Source organism: Heteronotia binoei, chromosome 3, assembly GCF_032191835.1.
Source record: "Heteronotia binoei isolate CCM8104 ecotype False Entrance Well chromosome 3, APGP_CSIRO_Hbin_v1, whole genome shotgun sequence".
In the NCBI taxonomy this organism is placed as follows: Eukaryota; Metazoa; Chordata; class Lepidosauria; order Squamata; family Gekkonidae; genus Heteronotia; species Heteronotia binoei.
In genome coordinates this window covers 42399246-42424746 of record NC_083225.1, presented here as the reverse complement: position 1 = coordinate 42424746, position 25501 = coordinate 42399246, and the positions used below count along the sequence as shown (strand labels likewise).

The 25501-nt window shown below is 41.7% G+C and overlaps 1 protein-coding gene and 1 non-coding gene across 2 annotated transcripts in view; both read left to right on the top strand.

Annotated features, from left to right (window-relative positions):
* Positions 1 to 25501, top strand: part of FGF14 (fibroblast growth factor 14) — a 446676-nt gene that overhangs the window by 183820 nt on the left and 237355 nt on the right. The window lies entirely within an intron of this gene.
* On the top strand, positions 12187 to 12258 carry TRNAA-UGC (transfer RNA alanine (anticodon UGC)). The gene has a single exon. It is a non-coding gene; the product is annotated as a tRNA-Ala (tRNA).

Here is a 25501-nt window from a genome sequence, read left to right as displayed (position 1 = left end):
CATATAGAGGATGGTGCAGAATTGTTTTCTGTTGCCCCAGAAGGTTGGACCAGAACCAACGGGTTGAAATTAAATCAAAAGAGTTTTTGGCTAAACATTAGGAAGAACTTCCTGATAGTTAAAGTGGTTCCTCAGTGGAACAGGCTTCCTTAGAAAGTGCTAGGCCTTCCTTCCTTGGAGGTTTTTAAACAGAGGCTAGATGGCCATCTGACAGCAATGCTGATTTTGCAAATTAGGCAGATCATGAGAAGGAGGGCAGGAAAGTTGCATTAGTGCTTAGTTCTTATGGCCTATTCTTACATGCCCAGGGAAATGCTGTTCACCACTTTGTAGTCAGACAGCAGTTTTTCTCCAGGCCAGATTGACAAGGGCTCTTGGAGGTTTTTGCCATCTTCTGGACATGGAGCAAGGATTACTGGGGATGTATGTGTGTGTGAGACGTATTTGTGAAGTCCTGCATTGTGCAGAGGGTTGGGCTAGATGATGGAGGTCTCTTCCAACTCTAAGATTCTATTATTACAGATCACCAGCGAAACATTTTCCAAAGAAGTATAATATGCACATTGTAGTTTGCACAGGGTAATTGATTTGCCACATTTTCTACCTTGCTGAAGTTTCTGAATTACCTTCAAGGTCAACCTCAGGTACATTGCATTACAGTAGTTTGGGCTTGAAGTTACTGTGGCATAGTTCAGTGTGTAGATGGATTAACTGAGTCAAGGAAGGGTGCCAACATCTGTGTAAGACTGTGATTGAAGGAGGTCTTCTTAGCAGCTAAATTCACCTGTTTTTCCAGTAATAGTGCTTGATCCAGTATAACATCCAGAATCCTTATGAGGCCAGGCAGTTGCCTGAACCCTATAGAATACTGGGAATGCAATACCCTCTAATACTTCAGCCCTTTACTAATGCAGTCATTTACCCCTGAAGGACAGTCTAAAAGGCAGACATTTTGAAAAAGAAATGATGGTTAAGCTGTGGTGTGGTACCATGGGTCCCACCCCTCCCCAAATTCCACCTTTCCTAGGCTCCACCCACAGGTATTTCCAAACACAGACCATAGTTTTGATAAATACAATAGTGCAAAACAATGTGCGAAACAATGGTGATATCAGGGGGTGTGGTCTAATATGCAAATGAGTTCCTACTGGGTTTTTAAACAAAAAAGCCCAGTAGGGACTCATTCGCATATTAGACCACACCCCCTGATATCACCATTGTTTCACACATTTTCTACACAAAAGCCCTGGGACTCATTTGCATATTAGGCCATACCTCTGATGCCAAGCCAGCCGGAATTGCGTTCCTGTGCGTTCCTGCTCAAAAAAAGTCCAGCATGGTAGCATGCTGATTTATATAAAAATGTCAAATTGTGGAGACTGGATTGTTTTTTTTAATCCCAGAGAACCGAAAGTGATCATTAGCAGAATTGTTATCTATAGAATCCACACTCATTCCACTAGTGTATCTGCTCAGAGGTTTTTGTAAAATGTGCCAAAACTGATTGATCAAAGGTGGCAACAGGACAAATGTGTTTGTCTACTGCAAAAAAAAAAAAAGTTTCCCTACTGTAGTACCTTTTTCTAAACCTGAATTTCGTCTGTAAAAGACCAAAGGAAAAATTAATCATTGCTAGAACTGATTTGTAAAAAAATAAAGTATCAGGGTCTGAAGAACGGGATTAAATCCCAAACTTTTTTGTATATGAGGAACTGTTTTCTATCCTAAAATCTAATTGACACCACAAATACAATTACCTACTGGCAGTAGCTTTAACTGAATAACATCAGTACAAGGCATGCTGAGAAATAAATGGGAGTTTCTTCAGTAAGAAATGAGTTTCTTCAGTAAGAAATGCTTAGAAGCCCGTTCCCAGCTTTGGGCACGAGTTTGCTTTTAATTTTCCACACACTGTGGGTTTTCAGGCAGCTTCTCTGAGGAAAATCCTTAGCCTATCAAGATTGATGATCTTTCCCCTTTTCTATTTTCCTTAATGAAGAGCAGCCAATAAGAAAAGACTAATTGTTGGCTATAGGATTAGTTCTTGAGAATGCATTCCACTGTGTTGATCTGATTCAGTTGCTCAGCAGGAATTTTTTTTTTGTTTGCATACACTCAGGGAGAGGTGAAGTATTTGATCTGACCTCAAACACTGAGCAGCAATGCAGGGAGGAGAGCAAGCAGTTATTAAGACTACTGCTGAATAGTGAAAGAAGAATCAGTTGGCTATGGCACCTCGGCATTAATTTAATTAATAATATCTGGTTACATAATGTTATAATATCTAATAATTATCCAAAGGTAAGAACATAAGAGAAGCCATGATGGATCAGCCCCATGGCCCATGCAGTCCAGCACTCTATCACACAGAAGCCAAAAACCCAGGTACCATCAGGAGATCCACTAGTGGGGCCAGGACACTAGAAGCCCTCCCACTGTTGCCCCCGCTCCCCAAGCATAAAGAAAAAGCCCACCAGGTAATGTGTGTTTCATATAAAACAGAAAAGAGCAAGAGTCCAGTAGCACCTTAAAGACTAACAAAACTGTGACTGACTTATTTCAGCCATATCATGCGGAAGAACTCACTAGAAAAAGCAATTATGCTTGGATGAATTAGCAGCAAAAGGAAACCAGGCCTCCAAAGAACTAGACACCATAAAAGTTTTTTTTTTACAATAATAGAGTTTATTTATCCTTTGCATTAAATAATTACAAAGTGTCAACAATTTAGCATATATCAAATCCGACATGAAAATCACAGTAAACAAGGATAAAACAAAAATTAAATATAGATCAAAAATAGATCAGCTTTTTGTAGAGTGAATTGTTAGGTACAATGTCATATTCAGTTAAATACTTTACTAGAGGAAGCTAGACACCAGACTGAGCATGGAACAACTCAAACGGTACAAAATTGGGAAACATGGAGAGAGCTGGTCCATAGAATTGCCAAGAGTTAGACACAAGTGAATGGTTAACAACAACAAAAATGAGTTTTCGTGAGTCACACATTCATTAGTTTAGAAAAGTGAACTGACAGCATGATCATGGCACAAGGACAGGTTCCTAAGATGGTGAGCCAGGCCAAGGTTTTCCTGAACAATAAACAAAACAGGGTTATCATCCTCCAGGTGTTGGAAAATACCTGGAGACTTGGGGGTGGATTCAGGAGAGGGTGGGGTTTGGGAAAGGGAGGGGCCTCAGCATGGTGCAATCAGCGGCGTCACTAGGGCGGGGCCAAGGGGGCCATCGGCCCTCCTCCAGAGCATTCTCATTGGCCCCAGGAAGGGGCTGGCCCTGGACAACGGAGCCTCCAGCAGCCCGCCGCATCGCGGCATGGCTGCCGGGGAGATTTCCCCCCCTCTGGAGGAGAGAGTGGGCAAACTAGCGTGCTTTTGGCAGGGGGCAGGGCTTCTGTGTGCCTTTGGAAGCCTCCGCTGGATATCCATCCTGAGGCCCGGCGCACCCCCACCAGCGCGGCCCGGCCTAGAGGTGTGAATGCTGGGAAGCCGGCCGTGCCTCTCGGGCCGCAGCTGCATTTCCGGTCGGTATATCCTCTGATTGTGTGCGGCGCGCTCCTGGGGCCTGCCGGGCCAAACAGGAACCCCGGGAGCCGAGAGGGGTTGTGTGCGGAGGGGGTGACGCAGCCCTCCAAAAGGGGTGATGCCCAATGGGGGGGGGGGTGACTTGAACCAGTTACACCCCAGGGTGCAACCCACCCTAGTGACGCCTCTGGGTGCAATGCCATGGAGTCCACACTTCAAAGCAGCTATTTTATCCAGGGGATGATCAAAACAACTGGAACCGGTGTAATCAGTGGAAATAACAGAAAAACCATCGGAAGCAATGAAATGTACACAGAAACATGTATAAATAGTTCTAGTGCAAGCTTAAATGAAACTTAAACATAACAAAACTAAGGAACACTGAGCTTTCAACATATGAATTTTCCCACACAGTCTTTCAGTAGCCCTGTAAATCGGCTTCCTTCGAGTAGGCCCAGTTGTGGGTGAACGCTTTTTTCCTCAGTGCCTGACTCCTAACGATGTGGAGAGAGTAAGGAAGGAACCACTTATGAAAGGACTCCTCAAGGTTTCGATCACTTTGTCAGCCTCCTCCCGACGTTACATGGAGCCTCAGCTCAATTTTTTCAACATGGGTCTACGCATGCTCTCATCAGTTGCTGTTGGCTCATGAGAAGTCCTTCCATAAGCGGTTCTTTCCTTACTCTCTCTGCATCGTTAGGAGTCGGGCACTGAGGAAAAAAGCATTCACCCACAACTGAGTCTACTCAAAGGAAGCCGATTTACAGGGCTACTGAAAGAGTGTGGAAAAATTCACATGTTGAAAGCTCAGTGTTCCTTAGTTTTGTTTTGTTTAAGTTTTATTTAAGCTTGCACTAAAACATATTTATACACGTTTCCCTGTAATAAAGTTCATTCATTCATTCATACACGTTTCCGTGTACATTTCGTTGCTTCCAGTGGTTTTTCTGTTATTTCCATTTTCTCCAGGGGAGCTGATCTCTGCCAACTGAGACTAGCTGTAAAAGGTGAGGCCTGGAGTTCTTCTGGAATTACAACCGATCTCCAGAGATCAGTTCCTGAGGAGAACCTGGCAGCTTCAGAGGGTGGACTCGACATCACATCCCTCCTGAACTCCCTCGCTCCCCCTAACTGTAACTTCACCAGGCTCTGTCCCCAAATCTCCTGGAATTTCAACAATGCCAGAGTTAGTAACTATAGAATAAAATAAAACCCCACTATATTTTGACATTTCTGGTGGGTTTCAATGTTATATAAAGTATAGCCAGTAACAACAGCCTCCAGTGGGAGGAAGGAAGCTCTTGTATCATAAACATTTTTGAATTTATGACTCATGGAAGAATGCTAAAAAGGTTTTTAATTTTTTAAAATGGGACTTACTGTCAGGAAAATATTAAGAGTGAGAGAGTACACTCCTTCTCATCCCTTGCGCATATATTTAGTGTTTAAAAATAAAGACCCAGAGAATTGCAAAATATCTCATGCTCTGTTATTAAAAGACCATCTAAATGAAAATTTGAGAAGGTGAGAGCAGCATTTCTACATTTTATACAAATGTCTTGGGAACAGACAATAAAGAGAAAAACATAAAGGTGACTGTTCTGTGTGTGCCAATTCACCACTCTGTGTGTGCCAGTTCATACATTACAGTTTACACAAGCTGTGTCTGCATTCTCCACTCTGTGTTTCAGTGAGGTGTCAATTGGCAGGTTCTCTTTAGTTCTTCATCTGCATTGCCTGATTTGGATTGCAGTTGTAGCATTTGGGGGGATGAGTTTCTGCCAAGGTTTCCTTGCCATCCATCCATTCCCAACTCAATGACATCACTTCCAGTTTGTGGAGGAAGTGACATCAGTATGCTACCAGTGATGTCACGACATTGGCAGTGAGAGCCTCCCCATAGTCAGTCTCTTACTGACTGCTGTCCTCAAGCTGGCAACCCTACCTACGCTCTATCTGTATATTTGTAGATCAAAGACATACTGTCCTTCAATATGCTTTGCTCCAAAGTGAACAAACCTAGGTGGGCTAGCGCTCCTTGCTGCTCATAGAAGTGGGGCACATGTAGCATGCATGGAGAACATTTCATGTAAATTGTGCTATTTCTGAGAAGGATTCAGAAATTCAATGAATTCTGTTGTTCTTAGACTCATGGTGTGAATAGTGCTGCTACTGACGAAGCCTAATGAGGTCTAGATGATAATGTATTTCTCTTATACTTAAGAGCAGAATGAAATGCCATAAGTTAAACAGATTTCTATAATTGATAAGCATTCTTAAGTGTTGCTTTCAGAGGCATTTCTTAGTACTGACTCACGTGCTTCTTGTTTCTTAATACATCTTTATACCATACTGGTAACTTTGGAGAAAATAATAACCATTTGATATTTATAAAGCTGCACATGAATTAAATAGGTTGTGGTTTGCATGCTCACAGTTTAAAAATCAATGGAACAGTTGCTTATTTTCCTTATGCCTAGAATTTCATTCCTTAAAGGGATTATCCTTGTTTCCAGGAAAACAACAACAACACAGATCTATGAGAAATGCTTGTTCATTTAACATCACACAAGGATGCCATTCTTTCCTTAAAGTCTTGAATCTCAAACCCATGCAAATAAGTCTTACTGTCAATGGGGTTTACCGCCAGGTGAAGTTGCTTGGAATTATAGCCCAAACCAGAGAAGCAGTTCAAAATATTGACATGTTTTAGCTATTGTGGGATAATCCTGCAAATCCTCAATTCAAATAGAGAAAATAATTGTATCCCATCCACATACAGTTGATAGAAAGAGGTGGCTTAGCAGCAGATGGGACAGTGAATAAAAATCAGAATGACTTCCGAATAGACATGCTTAAAGTCCCTCATCTGCAGTGAGAATTCTCTGGGTGACCTTGGGCAAGCAACATACTCTTGTCCTAACCTACCTTACAGAGTTGTTGTTTGGATAAAATGGAGGAGAGGAGAGGACAATGCTTTGGGTCACCACTGGGGTGAAAGATTGGGTAGGAAGTAAATGAATAAAATTCAGGCAGAATCAGACAGTCAATTCTTTAGGATTATAGACAGTGTGCTTCAAGCTAGGAGCAGTAATTACATTGTCTAACTAGGCTCTGGAAGACCTAAGTTCGAATTCCGTTGGCCCTGGAAGCTTGTTAGGTGACCTTGGGTTGGCTATTTATCCTCAGCCTAACCTGCCTCACATGGTGATTGTGAGGATAAAATGCATGAGAGGAGAAGGATGTAAGCCACTTTGGGCCCCTGCTTGGGAGAACGGTGGGTACTAAATAAATAAATAATATTTGTACTGAGTTGGGTATGAATTGTATTTTCTATCAACAAGTGATTTTCATTTGGTTTTTAGGATGCCTGTCCCAGAAATGCTCACAGTAGGCTTCCTAATCCTCAGGTCCCAGCGGGGGATCCCCTGGCTTTACAGGCTTCCCCCCACCCCAAGTTAGCTGGCCGGCGGGGGAAGCCCCGCCCCCACAGCCTCCATGCAGCTCTAGATCTCCGGCAGGTTTAGAAACCTGAAAACAGGTCCGTTTCAAAATGTGTGTGTGTCTGTGTGCCTTTAAAGTTGAGCAGGAAGTACTTCATGGGAGGGTCAGCAATAAAGTCCCTTGGTTTGTTTTGCTTTCCTTTCAGAGGAACTAAGTGTGTGTGTGTGTGAGAGAGAGAGAGAGAGCAGCGTTGCCCGTTCTTTTCAGATGTTGTTATGGAGGATCCAACTGGTAAGTGTGTGTGTGTGTGAGAGAGAGAGAGAGAGAGAGGTTGCCAATCCCCAGGTTTGGAGCCCCTCCCCCACTTTAGGGTCATCAGAAAGCGGCGGGGATGGGGGAGGGAAATGTCTACTGGGCAATTATTCCCTATGGAGAACGATTCCCATAGGGAATAATGGGGAATTGATCCGCGGGTATCAGGGGCTCTGAGGGGGCCCTGTGTTTTGAGGTAGAGGCACCAAATCTAGTGCTTCTCCCCAAAATAGCCACCAAGTTTCAAAATGATTGGACCAGGGGGTCCAATTTTATGAGCCTCAAAAGAAGGTGCCCCTATCCTTCATTGTTTCCTATGGAAGAAAGGCATTTAAAAAGGTGTGCTGTCCCTTTAAATGTGATGGCCAGAACTCCCTTGGAGTTCAATTATGGTTGTCACACCCTTGTTCCTGGCTCCGCCCCCAATGTCTCCTGGCTCCACTCCCAAAGTCCTCAGATATTTCTTGAATTGGACTTGGCAACCCTAGCTCACAGGCAGGAAGAAATTTGGTTTTAATTCTATAAATAAACGACATCAGTGTACTTGAGGTGTGATAAAACGATTGTCCAGAATGTCCCAAATCCAGACTGTTCCCTGGCACAGGCAATGATTTACTAAATATTCAGTGTAGATAGTTCCAAGTAGTCAGTCGTGTTGGTCTGAAGTAGTAGAACAAAATATGAGTCAAGTTGCACCTTTAAGACCAACTTAGTTTTATTCAGAACGTAAGCTTTCGTGTGCTTTCTAAGTACACTTCATCAGATGAGGAATCACACAGAGTCACACATAGCTGGTAGTCAGTGGCTCAGAATGCAAACTGGCACAAATTTAAGATCCAATGACAGTATAGTAAAATTATCTGTTAGGGAATGGTTTAGAATGCAAAATGGAACAAATTTAAAATTCAATGGAAAAAAGGAAAGGTTCCCTGTGTAAAATTAACAAATTGAGCAAACCTTTGATCTGAGTGGGTGAGAGTTATTTGGTGTAATCCCGGACTTCTCAAATTCATGGGAGTTTAGCCCTTGGTTTCAGTGAACTGAAAGTAGCGATGTTTGTTTGTGTTCGGTACACCTAATTTTGCATTTACTCTTTCAGTTTTGAGCTTCAGAGGGGAGATGAATATGTGAATTTAATTTAAGCTGACATGAAGATAGAAGTCAACAGGACTCAAAATCAGGAAATGGATTTGGTGATTCAACTTCTTTCTTTCTTTCCTACTATACCTGACTTGTCTATAAATCAATATGGATTTATTAAGCACACTATCAGAGTACATATCTTCTTTCTTTTGTTCTTTCAGAGACACATGGCTTATCAAGGGCCAAGCTGACAACTGCTGTGGATATGGCACATGGCAATGTCTGTTATGTTAAATTAAGTTTTATGACAGATACAAGAAAGTCTATTCATGAGAGGGAAGGAAGGAAATCTCATTGCAGCATATTTCTTGCTTATAACACAGAGTCTCCAAGCATCTGTTTTATGTAACATAACAATGGTAAAAATTTGCCATATGTGGATGTCTCAGGTCTTTGGAATTCCTTGCTTTTCTCAGAAATGCCGGTGAATTAGTCATATATTTTTTTCTTGCCAGGTGCAACGGGAGGGCTAGAGGCCACAGAGACAGTGCTTGAACTTCCAAGAAACTTAATCTACTCTAGATCTAACTCAGAGTCCAGTTTAATTTTGGAAGAGAGTCCTCTTTGGTCACAGTTCTTGGGCAGTGAGGTTGTTGACTTGTCAGAGGAGAACAGATTATCCTTCCTTCTTTGTTTGGTGCACTTGTTAAGAGCCAGTTTGGTGTAGTGCTTAAGAGTGACAGACTCTAATCTGGAAAACAGGGTTTGATTCTCCTCTCCTCCACATAAAGCCATCTGGGTGAACATGGGTAAATCACAGCTTTTCCAGAGCTTTCTCAGTCCCACCTGCTTCACAGGTGTGGAGAGGAAAGAAAGTTGATTGTAAGCTGCTCCAAGACTTCTTTGAGTAATGAAGGGAAGGGTATAAAACCAAATGTTCTTCTTCTAGCTTCTTTGTTGAACATAGCCTGTCACCTTTATGGAGCTAGTGAATCAATTCATTTATTGTATATTCCTTACTGATTATATTATAAGATCATCCCCAAAACCAACCTCTTTTATGCATCACCCCACAGCAATTTTGACTGCCTTATGCTAGAACTCAGACTGGTAGTTTTGTTTAGAATTCAGTCTAGAACATAGTTTAGAACTGAGTCTAGTAGTTTAGTCTAGATTACCTTCAAATCAGGATTGCCAGGTCTGTGTTGGAAAATACTTGGAGACTTTGGGGGTGGATTTGGGAGAGGGTGGAATTTGGGGAAGGGAAGGGCATCAGGGTAGCACAATGTCAGGACCTCTCAAATCCATGGGAATTTAACCCTTCAAAGCTGCCATTTTCTCCAGACTCTGCCACCTGGAGATCAGTTGTAAAACTGGGAGATCTCCAGGCCCCACCTGGAGGATGGCAACCCTACTTCAAATCCTTTTGCTTCTACAATAATGTAATTCTACTTCAAGAATGTAATTCTATAGGAATTCCATGTCATGAGCTGGATGGCCCAGGCAAACTCAATCTCATCAAACCTAATCAAATCTGGACTGCTAAGCAGGGTCAGTCCTGGTTAGTACTTGGATGGAAGACCACCAAGAAAGTCCAGGATTGCTACACAGAAGCAGGCAATGGCAAAACATCTCTGAATGTCTCTTGCCTTGGAAACCCTTGGCTTGAAAACCCTACATCAAGTCAACTGCCTGTAACTTGATGACACTCCTCTCTCACACACAAATATCATTTTTCAAAAGGTTACTAAATGATCAGGGGACTTTGACCAGGAAGTTGAAATTTGGTTCAAACATAATCTAGCATGGCTAGAAAAGTCTTAAAGTGGGTTTTTGTAATTTGCAGGGAAGAGGGGGCAGCAGCCTCTAGAATATATATGCTTCCTGAATATAAACAGTGCTTGTCGCATTGCATATGCTTTTCCTTTTATTATTTGCTGATTCTCAGAGCTGATCTTGCATTGTAATAAAGTTAAACTTGAACTAGAGAAAACACATAGAATAAAATACATTTTTAAAAACCTCACTGAGATAAGAAGGATTGATTAGAACATAAGAGAAGCCATCTTGAATCAGGCCAATGGCCCATCCAGTCCAACACTCTGTGTCACACAGTGGCAAAAAAATCCAGGTGCCATCAGGAGGTCCATCAGTGGGGCTAGGACAGTAGAAGTCCTCACACTGTTGACCCTCCCAAGTACCAAGAATACAGAGCATCACTTGCCCCAGACAGAGAGTTCCAACAATACACTGTGGCTAACAGCCACTGATGGACCTCTGCTCCATATGTTTATCCAATCCCCTCTTGAAGCTGGCTATGCTTGTAGCCACCGCCACCTCCTGTGGCAGTGAATTCCATGTGTTAATCACCCTTTGGTGCATAAGACAGTGCATAAGAAAATAGCCTTAATTGTACCTGCTGTTTTTAGATAATTACTAAACAATGTGAGAGCCTCTGATGTGATGGGGAACGTCCCCCCCTTTTTGGTAACATTCAAAATTATCCAGCTGTGTATTGCTCCAAAATTATCCAGCGGCTCCTCAATTAAAAAAGGGCCAATTTTTTCTGGTTAATTATTTAATATCACAGAGGAAAGTTGACTTTCGCCTGAGAAATAAAAATCTTGACCTTTGTTTACACCTATCTTTGGAAGTGCAGCTACCGTGCTGTGTGAGGGAAGGAGGGGTCCACAGGTGCACTCCTTCTAATGGGAACTAGCAAAGATAGAATGAAAGGAGAGACAGCTGGGAACAATTATGCCTTTCTTTCTAAAGAAAGCAGAAAAAGCACCTGGGTGGAGGGCTGCTCTCAATGGAGAGGTGAGCATATTCAACTCACAATGCAGCAAGCAATTGAATTGAGACCATAGGTGAAGGTACTGCTTGCTGGACTACTATTGTTGCAATGAAGCAGCTGCAGATGTATAAACACTACAACTATAGAATGGTTTTCCTGGCCCTTCCCCAAAGAATTCTGGGAATTACAGTCAAGTAAACATGAGGACCTCCTATAGTTTAGAGGCATATCCCACTTTACTTTCTCTGTATTTGACTGATTTCAGACACTCTCATTCCTTATCGGAGAGAGACAGGTGCATTGAATATGTTGATAACAGGAGGATGGTTTATGGTAGTTCACCTGGGATCCTGGACAACTGAGAAGCCACTAGCAGGGTGGATTCCCTGGTACATTTTATTTTTGACATGTACTTTTTAAGACCCAAGAAAATGTGTGTTTTGAACCAAAAAAGGCCATAGGATCAGGCTGTAAGAATGCTCCTCTCACACCATGAAATACAATGTGATTGGGTGTACTTACAGGCTGCTCAACTTACAGCTTACTCTAGTAGGCAAACTGGTACCAATATTTGGAAGCAGAATGTTGGCTTTCAAAGATCATCCATCACAAAGATGAGCTTAAGGTGTTCTTTTCAGCCTTGGACCAATGATCAGCTAAAGTGAATCTTTGTGATTCTATAATGGTTCCTGGCCTCAGAGTTTACATTCAAGGCACATACAGTGTAATCTTTATAAGTCTGCTCAGGAGTATGTCTCATTTAAGGGGCTTGATCCAGGGAAAGAATGCATATGATTGCAACCTTAGAATCCTAGAGCTTCAGCCAATCCAACACTCTTGTTAAAAAAAAGCACCATTCCATTTGCCAGAACAGTTCTTCCAGTGTCAGCCATGATGTGACTAAAACAGAAAGCAGGGGCATCATCAAACAAGTTGCTTGCCCAGCAAATTTGTCCCAGCTCACTCAAGCAGAAGAACCAAGCTACATGCTAACGCAGGTGGGGAGGGGCTGTGGCTCAGTGGAAGAGCTTCTGCTTTGCATGCAGAAGGTCCCAGCTTCAATCTCTGGCATCTCCAGTTAAAGGCTCTGGCAGTAGGTGACATGGAAGGCCCCTACTTGGAGACCTCAGAGAGCCACTGCCAGTCTGAGTAGACAATACTGAGTTCAATGGACCAGTGTCAGGCAGCTTCATGTGAGCCCATTTGACAGGGCTTTTTTTTTTTGGCAGCAGGAACTCCTTTGCATATTAGGCCACACTCCCCTGATGTGGCCAATCCTCCTGGAGCTTACAGAAGCCCTGCAAAGGAGTTCCTGCTTCAAAAAAAGCCCTGCCATTTGAGATACATGCAATCTAGAACTGAGTGGTGGAAATCTATGTTGTATTAAGTCAGACTGAAGGTTGGATTTCTTAGCCCTCCTTTTTAGGTAAGAAACGCCTTCCACACAGCATAACTGTCCCATGAGTCTGCTAGTGTACTAAGCCTTTGTGAATGAGTGCGCTACCTAAAATATGATGCAGTTTAGAATACTGTATAGAATGGCTAATCCAGATGCTTCTTTCAGGGCTTCAGTAGAATTGTCCTCAATGCAGCAGTCGTATGAGATTATTCTCAATAACTTATGTGGGATGTAGGCTGCATGTAAAAGCGACTTGCTTAACTTTTTATACTGGTGACATTGCTGGGCTTTACCCAGTCTTGCTGAATGTTTGTTTGTTTATCAGATTTATATCCCGCCCTCCCCTGACAGGCTCAGGGTGGCTAACAACAGTTTAAAAACATTAGCAAACATATTAAAATTAGATCTACAAAAACATTTCCATATATATTAAGAATCCGAGATGGCAAGCTTCTGTTTTCCATTATATTAATTCAGTGAGATTGTCGATGCTGAAGGTAATAGCCACCTCCACCTAACCATTAAAGGTGAGTTTGAAAAGTTCGGTCTTACAGGCCCTGCAGAACTGTGGCAGGTCCCGCAGGGCCCTGATGATTTTGGGGAAGGCATTCCACAAAGTGGGGGCTGTTACCGAGAACATTGGCTCTAGTGCTGGTCAGTTGAGCTTCTTTCGGTCCAGGGATCTTAAGGAGATTTTGAGACCATGAACGTAGTGCTCTCTGGGGTACGTATGGGGAAAGGCAGTCTCGAAGGTAGACAGGTCCCATATAGGGCTTTAAAGATTATAACCAGCACCTTGAAGCAAATCCGGAACACCACAGGCAACCAATGTAATGCTTTCAGCACAGGTTGAATGTGCTTCCGTACAGGTAGCTCCATTAACAACCTGGCCGCTGGCACCGGTTGCAGCCTCCGAAGTTGAGTCAAAGGCAGCCCCATCTAGAGGGCGTTATAGTAGTCTATTCTCGAGGTGACCGTTGCATGGATCACTGTTGCCTAGTCGTCACGCTCCAGGTATGGAACCAACTGCCTTATCCGACTAAGATGGTAGAATGCGGATTTGGCAGTGGCTGCTACCTGGGCCTCCATTGTCAGCGAAGGCTCCAGGAGCATCCCCAAGCTCTTGACCATCGACACTGGTGCTAATAGCGTCCCATCAAAGGCTGGCAAGGGGATTTCCCTACCCAGGCCACTGTGACTCAGGCACAGGACCTGCACAGGAGGGTGGAAAGTCACATGGTTACAGAGAGTGAGAGAAAGGATCCCCCCAGACAAAAGAATAATAAGCAATAAGGCCCATGCATTTTACTTCCTGCAGGATATGCGCTGCACCAGTCTCGTAAAATGAGGTGTTTTTTTGTTCGTTTTAAAGACAAGGTTTTGCTTTTACTCCCCTGAGTGACCTTAATTAAAGATGAATGCAACCTTCCAATATAATCTGCCTAACAGCTCTTTTAAAAGGAGTTCAGAGTGTTACACTCTACTGGCCTTGAAAGTAATTTTATACTTGCATTCTCCAATTTATAAAGACAATCTGCTCTTAAGAAATGTGACCAGTGCTTATTAGCTTGTTTTTCTGTATATGCAAAATTTGAGGCTGGCTCATCCAAAATGGACTAAGGGTTTTTCAAAGTTTCAAAAGCATTTTTGGCCAGAGCTTCCCAAAAGACTTGTTTTATTTCATTGGTTGAGTAGATCCCTGCCTTTAGTAAGTATATCTAAGCCTTTACATTGTCTTCAAGTCATCATTTTTCTCAAGTTGCGTTTCATCCAATAGATCTTGCATTTAAATACCTTGTCTTACACTAAAGCTTATTAGTTTGAGGGGCTACTGGGTTAGCACATGAGCGCTATGATACTGCAAAGTCTTAGATGTGAAATCATGAAAGTTCTAAGGCCAGCTTCTGTCTGAGGAACTGCTGGTATAATTTACTTATTTACTCACTTCTTTTGTAGTCCGTCTTTCTCAATGAGACTCAAGGTGGATTACACAAAAACAATGCAGTCAGAGAAGAATCACACATAAAATCAGCAGTGCAATATAATGGGGGAGCAAGCATGAAAACTGCATACTACATAATAATTGCAAAGAGTATAATACATGCAAACAATGAAACAAAACTGGACCACAAAATTACAGAAACAGTGCAGCAGTATAATGTGTCTGATTTCTAGTCAAGAGAATGGTGCAGACACTCCTGAGATTCTGGTCCTTCTAATCTGTTCTAATTTTAAAAAAATCTGTGTGTTAAATTTTCCTCCCCAAGAAGCAAGAGACAGAGTTTGGAAGACTGGAGGCTTCCTTAATGAGAACATTATAATTGGTTTGTAATATATCTGATAAACAAAGCAATGATCTACCATATACTGGTATTCGTTTCTCTCCTTGGCTGGATTCAGACAGCCAATATGAACTGACATAGGTACTTCCCCAGGCAGATTAAAAATTCAGGGTCAGGCAGGCATTACTGCCACCCATTCCGCTCTCACACTCACCCTGTCCTCCAACATCCCTGAGCCTGCTTTAGCGGGGAGGCCAGGATATAAATAAACTAAACTAAACTAACAGATCAAATAGCTACCAGTAGGGAAGTGATAGCAAAATCTTCTGCTGCACCCCTCCTGCATTTCCTGGCATCTGACTGTGGGAGTGCGCAAGCAAGGTGGATTGGCAGTGTGACGCCACCAATCTGCTCTAGGTGCTCACCAGTATTCTTTTTTTAAAAATTACTGCCATGGAGCATATGAGCACATGAGTGCATAAGTGCATGAGCGCATGGCTACTAAAAATGTAATGGGGAAAAAGAAATCCAAACTATGCTAAGGGGATGGTGTGCAACAAGCATGTGAATTCACCAAAGCACCCCCCACAAAATATACGAACACCTCATGTGAGAATATGTTGGAACTCAGTCCTAAAATGGCTGACTGACTCCATCTTAGTAATAGTAAATGTTGTTTCTGCAATGTCATGCTGAGTCATGCTGCATCATGGCCCAGCTGTTACCTGTTACTGAGGTAAGGTGGAATGACCACACCTGTAATTAGGCTTTGTGCTGACTCACAGAGCTGATGCAACCTCTGGTGAGCTCGCATGATTGTTCCGTGTATTTAGGGAGGCTCAGTGAGCTTGCTTTGTCTGCCTGTAAGGATTGTGGGTACTGTGAGGCTCACCGTCCAGGTGGCAGCGAACACTGCTGGTGTTGGATCCTATGCTACTGTGCTTGGATCGTGCTGTGTATACTTACTGGTGTATACTGTTATCTACTGAAGTGTGTACTGATTACTGTGTATGACCTTGGCCTGGCAACGACTCTGAATATTGGATACTATCCTGGTAAATATATTCTACCATTGAATACAGTTATCTCTCTTGTCTATTAATTCCTGTGTTTGCCTGTCCCTCTCCTTCAGCTCTTCTGCTGCGTGCAAAATTCTCTAACAGAATATAGATCCAAGTGGGCAGCCGGGTTGGTCTGAAGTAGTTGAACAAAGCAGGAGTCAAGTTGCACCTTTAAGACCAACCAAGTTTTATTTAGAATTTAAGCTTTCATGTGCTCTCTAAGCACACTTCATCGGATCAGGTATTGTGGGCTGAAATACAAGCAGTTTGTTGATTAAGTATGCAGACTGATCACATGGTAAACCAGTGTGGCTTGGCCATTTGGTCTGGATAGCCATAAAAGGTAATAAAGTCCTCTGCCAATTGGTGTTTCTGTAAATCTAGGTGAATCACAAAAGGACGTGTATTTCCTAGTTGTAGTCGACCTAATTTACTTATCATCATCAATCTATACATTATAAACATCATTCTAGTCTGCCATTAGAAAACATACAAGAATACATAAAATGAAAATGGGTTAAGTATATGTAATGAGATAAATAGCAAATATCCCTTATTTGAGTATGTCAATATAAAACATTATTCTGATTCACTATTATAAAAGAGAAATACATTGGAATACTGTGGATGTATAGCTATACTCACTGAGAGTGGGTTTAGCATATGTAATGAGATAAAAAAACCCAATATCCCTGTTCAGTCCTGGGGAGGTGTTTGTTTCAAATTTCATAATAATTTGTAATTCAGCAATTTCTCCATTCTTTTCTTGAAGTTCCTTTGCAGTAAAACAACTACCTTGAGGTCACCCACTGAATGCTTTGGAAGGTTAAAGTGTTCTACAGATTTCTCAGTTCTGTAATTCCTAATGTCAGATTTGTGTCCATTTATCCTTTGGCGTAGGGCTGGCATGTCCAACTTCGAACAGGTTGTGATCTATATTTTCCGGACAAAAGTGCTGGTGATCTACCACCATGAAAATTAAGTTTTAAATTAGTTTCAAATTAGATTTTAACCCACCAAAGTTGGGTTCCACCGCCTTCTCCCCCATTTACAATACACCTTCTGTCATTTACTGGTAAGCAAAATAAGCAAAACAAAACAGAGATGAAGATCCAGAAAGAACTGCAAACAGTTTTTCTTAATTTTTTATCGTTATAACTTTCTTTAACTGTCTTAATAACTTTCTTTAACTTTTATTGAGCAATTTGTGTTAAATGTAGGTCAAGTATTGATTCAGGCTGATCTTGAGCAATCTTTAAAACTTCGCTCTTGCTAATTAGTGAGACATTTGAGCCTGCATTTCATCCACCAGCTTTTTGAAGGGTGAATATTGCATGAGGGCCAGTCTCAGGGAATCCTGGAGATGTTCATCTGTCATGTTGGAATGCTGTGTACTCTTTGTAATTTTCAGATGGGAAAACGCAGATTCACACAAATAAGTTGAACCGAAACAGGAGTGTACAGCCTCACTGCATCTTCTCAAGTTGGGAAATTTGTCTCTAGGCACTAGCTTCCAAAACGATTCTTGCTCAGCACGGGTCATGAGAAAAATGTCATTTTTAAGGGTTACTATTTCGTTTTCAAGAGATGCCTTGTTAAGTTAGTAATTTTTACTGATAGCAGCTGCAGTTTCCTTAATGTCCATATCTGCTTTGAATGGGTATGACAAGTACTTCACAACTTTTTCAATTCTTTGGAAGTCACAGAATCTTTTTTCGAATTCCTGGATAACAGAGCAGATTTCTGTCATATACTTCTTGTGCTGAAAAACAAAATTTGGATATTGTCCCAGATGGTCCTGAGCATTAGAAAAATGATCAAAAGTGTTGCTTGCAAGGTCAGTCATCATTAGCTCAAATTTGCTCTTGTAGGATGAAACTGTACTCATCATCTCGCCCATGCATTTGTTTTTACCTTGTAGTTCAATGTTCATATCACTTCGTTCACCTGTAAAGTCAGTGAGAAATGCCAGATCACATAACCACTCCTCATCTTCCAACTCTGCTTTGTCATCTCCCCTCTCCTTCAAAAACCTTCTTATTTTATTCAGCAAATCATGAAATCTTTGCAGAAATTTGTGCCTAATTAGCAACCTTACATCTGTGTGCAAAATGATTTCCCACTGCCCCTTCATCAAGAGTAAGACTGAAAAGCTGTCTTTGAAGTGATCTTCCACGAACTGAATTTACAGTTTTGAAAGTGATGTCCATGACAGTCTTTGTATTGAGTCTCTTGCTTGCCAAAACATGCTGGTGAATAATGCAGTGGTAAGAAAGGAAATCTGGAAAGTCGTCATGCTGTCTACAGAGGCCTATGAAACCATTAACCTCACCTGTCAGTGCTCTTGCCCCATCAGTAGTGATGGAAACAAGTTTATGCAATGGAAGATTACACTTTGTCACAAAAGAATGGAAAGAGATGAATATTTCCTGACCGGTAGTTCTCCCTTTTAAAGAAATCATTCCAAGTAGTTCTTCTTTAACACTGAAGTCTTCAAAAACCATCCGAATAAAGACTAGTAACTGGGCTATGTCTCTTATGTCTGTAGATTCATCCAGTTGGAGTGAGAAAGCAACACAAACTGAAACATCCTCCAACAAATGTTCAGTTGTGTCTCCACACATCTTTTCTATTCGCCGCACAATGGTGTTTCTTGACAACTGTACATCTTGAACAGCAGCTATGATCTCTTTCTTATTCTTAAATCCTTCAAAAAGATTGTCTGCTGCTTCAAGAAAACAATCTTTTACAAATTCTCCTTCATTGAAAGGTTTGCATTTCTTTGCGACCAGGTTGCTGACCTTGAAGGATGCCATGGTTGCATTGACCGAATGTGACCTTGGCTTCGCCATCAACTGTTGCTGTGCAGCCAATTTAGATTTAAGTTCTTTGAGCTTCAGTTTATGAATTTCACTTTTGGGTGGAAAATCAGCATCAGACATTGCTATGCAGAGCCTTATAATGATGATCCTTTTTGGGCAAGGATACAGCGGCGTTACAAAGTAGACAACAACATTTGTCTTTCACCATGATGAAGTAGTCCATTTCCCATTCATCATGAAAGTGGTAGGTTTTGCTCTCCTTATACTGGGGTGGCTGGGGTGCTAAGTTAACACTGGCTGAATCTGGTCCAAAACTGTCACTGTCCCAAAGTATTAAAGATCAACAGGAACTGAAGACCCCTGGATGATGCCAAAACCACACATGCAGTTCTAAAAGTAAAAATAAGAATTCATCATACTGGCACCAATAATCAAATACCACCACACCAAACAATCATCAAAAAAACCCAAACACCTGTCTAGCAAACCATGAGACCAAGTGGAGCTGGTGATCTATCTCTGACCCCTTCACGATCTACTGATAGATCGCGATCTACCTGTCGGACATACCTGGCGTAAGGTTTGTCCTGTTTGCCCTATGTAGAGAACTGAAGGTGATTGTTGGCATTTAATGGCATATATAATGTTAGAAGATGAACAAGTGAGTTAGCCTGAGATGGTGTAGTTAATGTTGTTTGGCCCAGTGATTGTGTTGTCTGGGTGTATGTGGCACTTGGGTTTATTGCAAGTTCTGGTACCGGTGTCCATGCACAGATGAGATGCTGTATTGTTGTTGGTGAGGAGTTGTTTGAGGTTGTGGGGGCTGTCTGTGTGCAAGAAAAGGTTTACCCCCAGTGTTTTTGATGTGGGAGTGTGTGAATGGGATTTGTCCACTTCATTTTGGGGCAGCATGATTTGAAACGCTTTCCACACGCATGGAACTGCCCATCTGCACCCAGCCCTGTGTCCCTGCCACCTCCATAACCAAGTTACAGCATTTGTGTAATGTGTAAATGAATTGATTTTAAAACAAGCAAAAAATATTATTACGGCTTATACGAATAGGTCCCAGTTCAGCTAGACTCAGTCAAGCCTTATTGAAAAACAAGACTCATTGAAACCAATAGAACAATATACTCCATCTTTCTTCCCAATGGGAACACAAAATAGCTTTTGTCATTCTGCTCTTCTCCATTTTTCCTCACAACAACCCTGTAAGGGAGGCCAGGATGAGAGCATGTGGCTGGCCCAAGATCAGTAAGCTTCCAGGGCAGAATTGGGATTCAGTCTTGGAGGCTCTTGGATCCCAGTCCAATACTCTAACCACTACAAATACCATCTTTATGGGAGGTTATTTATCAGCTGCTGTTATTCACCTCCATGCCCTGAAGACCTTTAGCTGCTTCTTTCCATGCATTAATCCTCTATTAAAGGGATGAGATTTTTTCTTGAGGGCCTGATGGCAACTCTAGATGTAATTGGAATGTGTCTGTTGATGAAAGTAACTGCTTAGATGGAACTTACATTTGCTGCTTAAAATACTTTTCAGCCCCTCTTCTTCTGTTGGTGTGTGCAGATATGAAAAGCAAAACAAAATAGCAAGGTAGTTGTAACTAATGTTTATATCTCCTTTCTGAATCCTTTCTGAGAGGGGGAGAAGACAATTACAGTGTCATGATGCAGCAATGAGATTTTCTGGCTGGACTGAATACAGCCGTATTTATGTGTAACGGTTCATACTCCGGTAGATATGGTTCCTTGAGCATCTTTTATCTTATATATTTAGCTACGTTCTGCAAATGGACTGTGTAGTGAATCACACAGTGCTTCATAATGCTTTTAATGAAAAAAAAATCATGAATTGATTCACACAGGGTGAACAAAAAAAAAGAAAAGAAAAAAAAACTTGGAAGAAGCATGCTGTAAAATATCAGAGCAGCTATACTGCCCTCTAGAGTACTGTGGGTGTAATGCTCACAAATGCTTTTGTCACACTGCTGCAGCCCTCAGTATGTTTCTCGAGGGTCTTTTGCATTGCTGATTTTGCATCATTCGCAGTTCTACAAGGAGGTGAGGCTTGGTTGTGATGCAGCCTAAGTGAAAGCAGTTACAACCACGCTTTTAGTAATTTGCCAATAATATTAACATTCTGTAAATCACAGGTGTGGAAAACAGCAATTGCTCTCAGCAAGGAACATCCATTATGGGTAAGATGGAATTAATACATTGCACCGTGCCCCCCATTAAAAAAAAAAACACCAACAACCAGAAAATGATTCTATCTGCATTTCTTGAGCCAAAGGCTTATGAATGGATTTCACAGACAGGGTTTTGAAATTACTACTGTGGAGCACATTCAGTTATAAACTGGACTATATTTTGAGATTGCACTGACCTGAGTGTCCTGATCTCGTCAGATCATGAAGCTAACCAGGGTCAGCCCTGCCCCAGGCAAACTAGGCAGTTGCCTAGGGTGCTGGCCTTCTGGAGACGCTGATTTGGGCACCCTCCACATAACTCAGTGACCTGGGCTATCCAGATCAGGGAGCAATTTCAGGGTTTTTTGCTTTTCATTTCTCTCACAATTCATCTGTTTTAAAAAAATTGGTTATCAGTGCAGGAGGTGTGTGCTAGAAATTAGCATTGCCTTGGGTGCCAGAGAGTCTAAAGCTGGCCCCGCCTGCTTTAGTACTACGATGGAAGACTAGCAAAGGAAATCCAGAGTCATCATGCAAAGGCAGGCAAGGGTAACCCCACCTCTGAATGTGTCTTGCCTTGAAGACCCCATGTGGGGTTGCCATAAGTTAGCTGCGACCACCACATTTTGTCAGATTTGTGCCATACCGTATGTAGTTTACATTACCACAGAGCCTGGATAACGAAATGTCTTTTGATTTGGAAAATTTGAGCTAGGATTGTCATTCTTTGGATTAAGCTGTTGAGCATTTACCTCATTACTATTAAATCTGTGATGAAAAGGGTGCTGTGTTCAGTGACACCAGTGGTGTAGGCAGTCATGAGAAAAGAACACTGTTGTCTAGTACATCTTTACCTCAGCTCTTCTTCCAAGGCGCTCTGTGTGGTTCTCTCTTCTTCATTTTAGCTTCATGACCACCCGGAGAGGTAGGTGAGTTTGAACAACAGCAACAGACTCAAAGTCACCCAGTGGATTCCTCCCAGTCACCCAGTGGATTCCTCCAGCATTCTCACCACTATTCTACAGTGGCTCATTCGTACTCTACAAATGCTCATAGATGTTCTACTATTGTTTCACAAGTGGAGAATTGCAGCCTTTTGTTTTTGTTGGTAAATGGCATAGAATAAGAGCTTTCCACAGTGTCTGTGTTTTAATCTCACTTCTCTGCACCAGTTCTGCCTGTCTTTGATTCTATCCATGGAGGTAATTTCCACAGGAGTCCCAGCAAGGGAATTGCTGCCTGAGTTGGGCTTCATTAGATCAATGATATATCAGGGACCTGTGATAAATCATTGTGGGTGAAGGGGTCAAGGCAGAGGGACAGAATACCCTTCTGCTTTTTTCACTGTGATATAGTCATCCCTTGGGCCTGGCCAAGTCTGAGGTAAACTCTAGCATGCCCACCTGATCCATTCACCCAAGATAGTCCAGTTCCATTGTCTCTTTTGCTGTTGAGCTACTGTAGCACCAGAGTTCACTTTTTGCTAGGGATGACACTGAATTTCAAAAAACTGTCTGGGTTTGTCAAACATGTCTATTTCAGTTTTTCTTTTGTGATAAATGAACAGGCCTGTGAGTCTTTTATTTTCGCACCTGTTTCTCCCTCCTCACATGGATTTTTGTCCTGTGACAGTAACACATTTTCAGACTTTTTCAACTACCAGCTGTGTGCAAATGGTGTAAAAGAAACCAAAGAACCATCAATGGCAGCAAAGAGAATGAGATGAACTGAAACCATATGGTATTGAAAAGAATTTTAAACGGTCATATCAATTAATCCCTAATTTATGTCAGTCAGTCAGTTTATTTACAGTCACAGACCAAGTAAAAAACCAAGAATTTAAAAGCTTCAATAGAGAAGATAAAAAAATCTATGCTATAATGTATTAGGATAGACAATTGTCTTAATATGTTCAGTATAAGAGTTACATCAAAACACGTTAAAACAGAACATCTTAAAAATGAGAAGGAGTAAAACGAGTCTTTCAGATGCTGTAGCAGGCAGCACAGAAATTGGCAACAGCTTCGGAAATGAGCTGGTTTTCATCCAAAAGCATGAGATTAAGACATTCTGATTCCAGCAGCCCAGAATTTGCCCTTAATATAAGCTCTATATATTTCACACGGACCTCTTTATACCAAGAACACCTAAGAATTATGTGCATGGTGGATTCAACTTTCCCTAAGCCACAGTGGCAAACCCTAATTTATGTTAACATGAGACTCTGTTCCGGCATTGGGAGAGAGAAGAATTGCAAAGAGGAATGGAAGAAGAGGCCTAATAACAGCTCAAAGTGTCTGTCTGGAGAAGATATGCATGGTGTTCCAGACAATCTAGTTGGTGACTACAGCACCAAGGGTCACATGTCCTTTCATACTTGTATATCTGTGTGACAGTCTAGTCTGACAGAATGGTGTATGCAACTGGTACCCTTATAATCCTCATAATAGAACTATTATGGATATACTTGTAGTTCCAGTCTCATCTAGGAGATGGCCTCATGTAATACTTCACTGGTTAGCTATTTAAGTGAATGCGAGGACTTGCAAGCATCCAGTGGAATTTTAACTTGGCATACCATCTAATCAAAAAACAGTCCTTGTGCTCCTTCTATGTTCCATAAAGTGTGGCAACAGATACTCTGATGTGATGTCATCAAGGTATATACCTTTTTCTAACCCTCTTGGTGTCAGCCAATGATGGAAGCAAGAATGAAAAAGCAAAATGTGGTGACACTGCAATATGGATGTCTTCCTAATATTATTGGGGAGAAGGCATGGGAGTTGACATGGGAATTTAATTTGGGGCAGCATCCCTACAACATATAGTTCTGTTCTCATTTTTTTTTTTTTTTGCCTTATGGCATACAGAATGTCCATTCCAAAAACAGAGCTCCTAACACTTTTGTGTTTTGATCAATAGTTAACACTTTTATACATGCATACAGACGTGCGAATGATTCAGGGCAGTTACTGGGAAATGGACCTTGGAGGGAATCTGTACATTAGCAGTGCTATTCAAGAACAGCGTGTCTGAGCTCCTTCAGTTTGTGATAATGAAAAGATGCTTCTTTTAATCTGTTGAAAAGGATTTAAAAATGATCATCTTCCCAAATGTTAATTTGTGACCGATCTGATTACGATACAGAGGTACAAGGTGACAATTTTTTAGTCCCTGCAGTTATAATGAAACCATTTATAGAAAGGGCCAGCCAGACTTTGTTTTCATCCCTAACCAGTTGTTTAATTTAGGTGTACAGAATCATTAAAACAAATTGAGCGTGATGGTTTCAGAATAAATTTATGATCCCACACCGTGTCTGATTACATTAGCTGTGGGGTATCTTGTCACAAAGTATTGAGTTAATATCAGTGTCGCAGGCCAGGAAGAAATGAAAGAATTTGTCACACTCAGTCATGGTCCAGGGTTTTGGTAGAGGCTTGGGGAAAATGGTATCAGTGTTGAACTAACAGTTCATGGATCCTTCAAGTATGTCTAAAAAGTATTAGGAAGTATTATATCTGTATATACGTTGAATTGTTTGGACATTCTCACACCCAAAAGCAAATTAAAAGGAACCTATTATCATGCCACTCTTGTGTTTTATCACTGCAGCATGCTTTCTAAGCTCCTTCATTGGAACTGCCATATTTGTTTATATATGGCGGGGGGGGGGGGGGTAGAATTCTAGCAGGAGTTCCTTTGCATATTAAGCCACACCACCTGATGTAGCAAATCCTCCAAGACTTTTACAAGCTCTTGGAAGATTTGCCTAATATGAAAAGGAGCTCCTGTTAGAATTCCACCCCTGTACGGCAGCCATTTTAATGCTTACTTGTGTACAGTAAAACCAGAACATGGTAGAAACAGAAGATTTGAGGAACAAATTATTAGTATGAACCGGGTCAAAGTTAGCACTGGGGGCTGTGTATCACTTCAGCCAAAATGGGTCAGAAGGGTGGTGTAATGACACAGGCTGTTGCTTACCAGGCTACAGCAGAACTTGCCATCTGGAATGCAAGATTTCCCCCTTGTAAAATGAGGGCAACATTGTTTTGCCTGCAGGCCATATTCACAGATTCACACTGGAAAATTGATTATTGAATGTTATGAAGTTCATTTTACACTCAGGCTTTTTATATACTGAGTCTGGCTTTATTGTTATGCACTGCTGAGAACTGAATATTTGTGAGAGAACCAGAAATTTAAGTTAACAACAAAACTGGTGGTTATATTTGTTTGTTACTTGCTTAAATGTTTGCCTGCCAGATATGGTTGCTAAACCCCAGTTGAGGGCAGGGGATCTCCCCCTGCTTCAGTGTCATCTGAAAGTGGGAGGGGGGAATGTCTGCTGGGCACTTCATTATACCCTATGGAGACCAATTCCCATAGGGTATAATGGAGAATTGATCTGTGAGTATCTGGGGCTCTGGAAGGGCTGTCTTTTGAGGCAGAGGCACCATATTTTCAGCATAGCATCTGGTGCCTCTCCTCAAAAGACCTTCCAAGTTTCAAAAGGATTGGACTAGGGGGTCCAATTCTATGAGCCCCCAAAGAA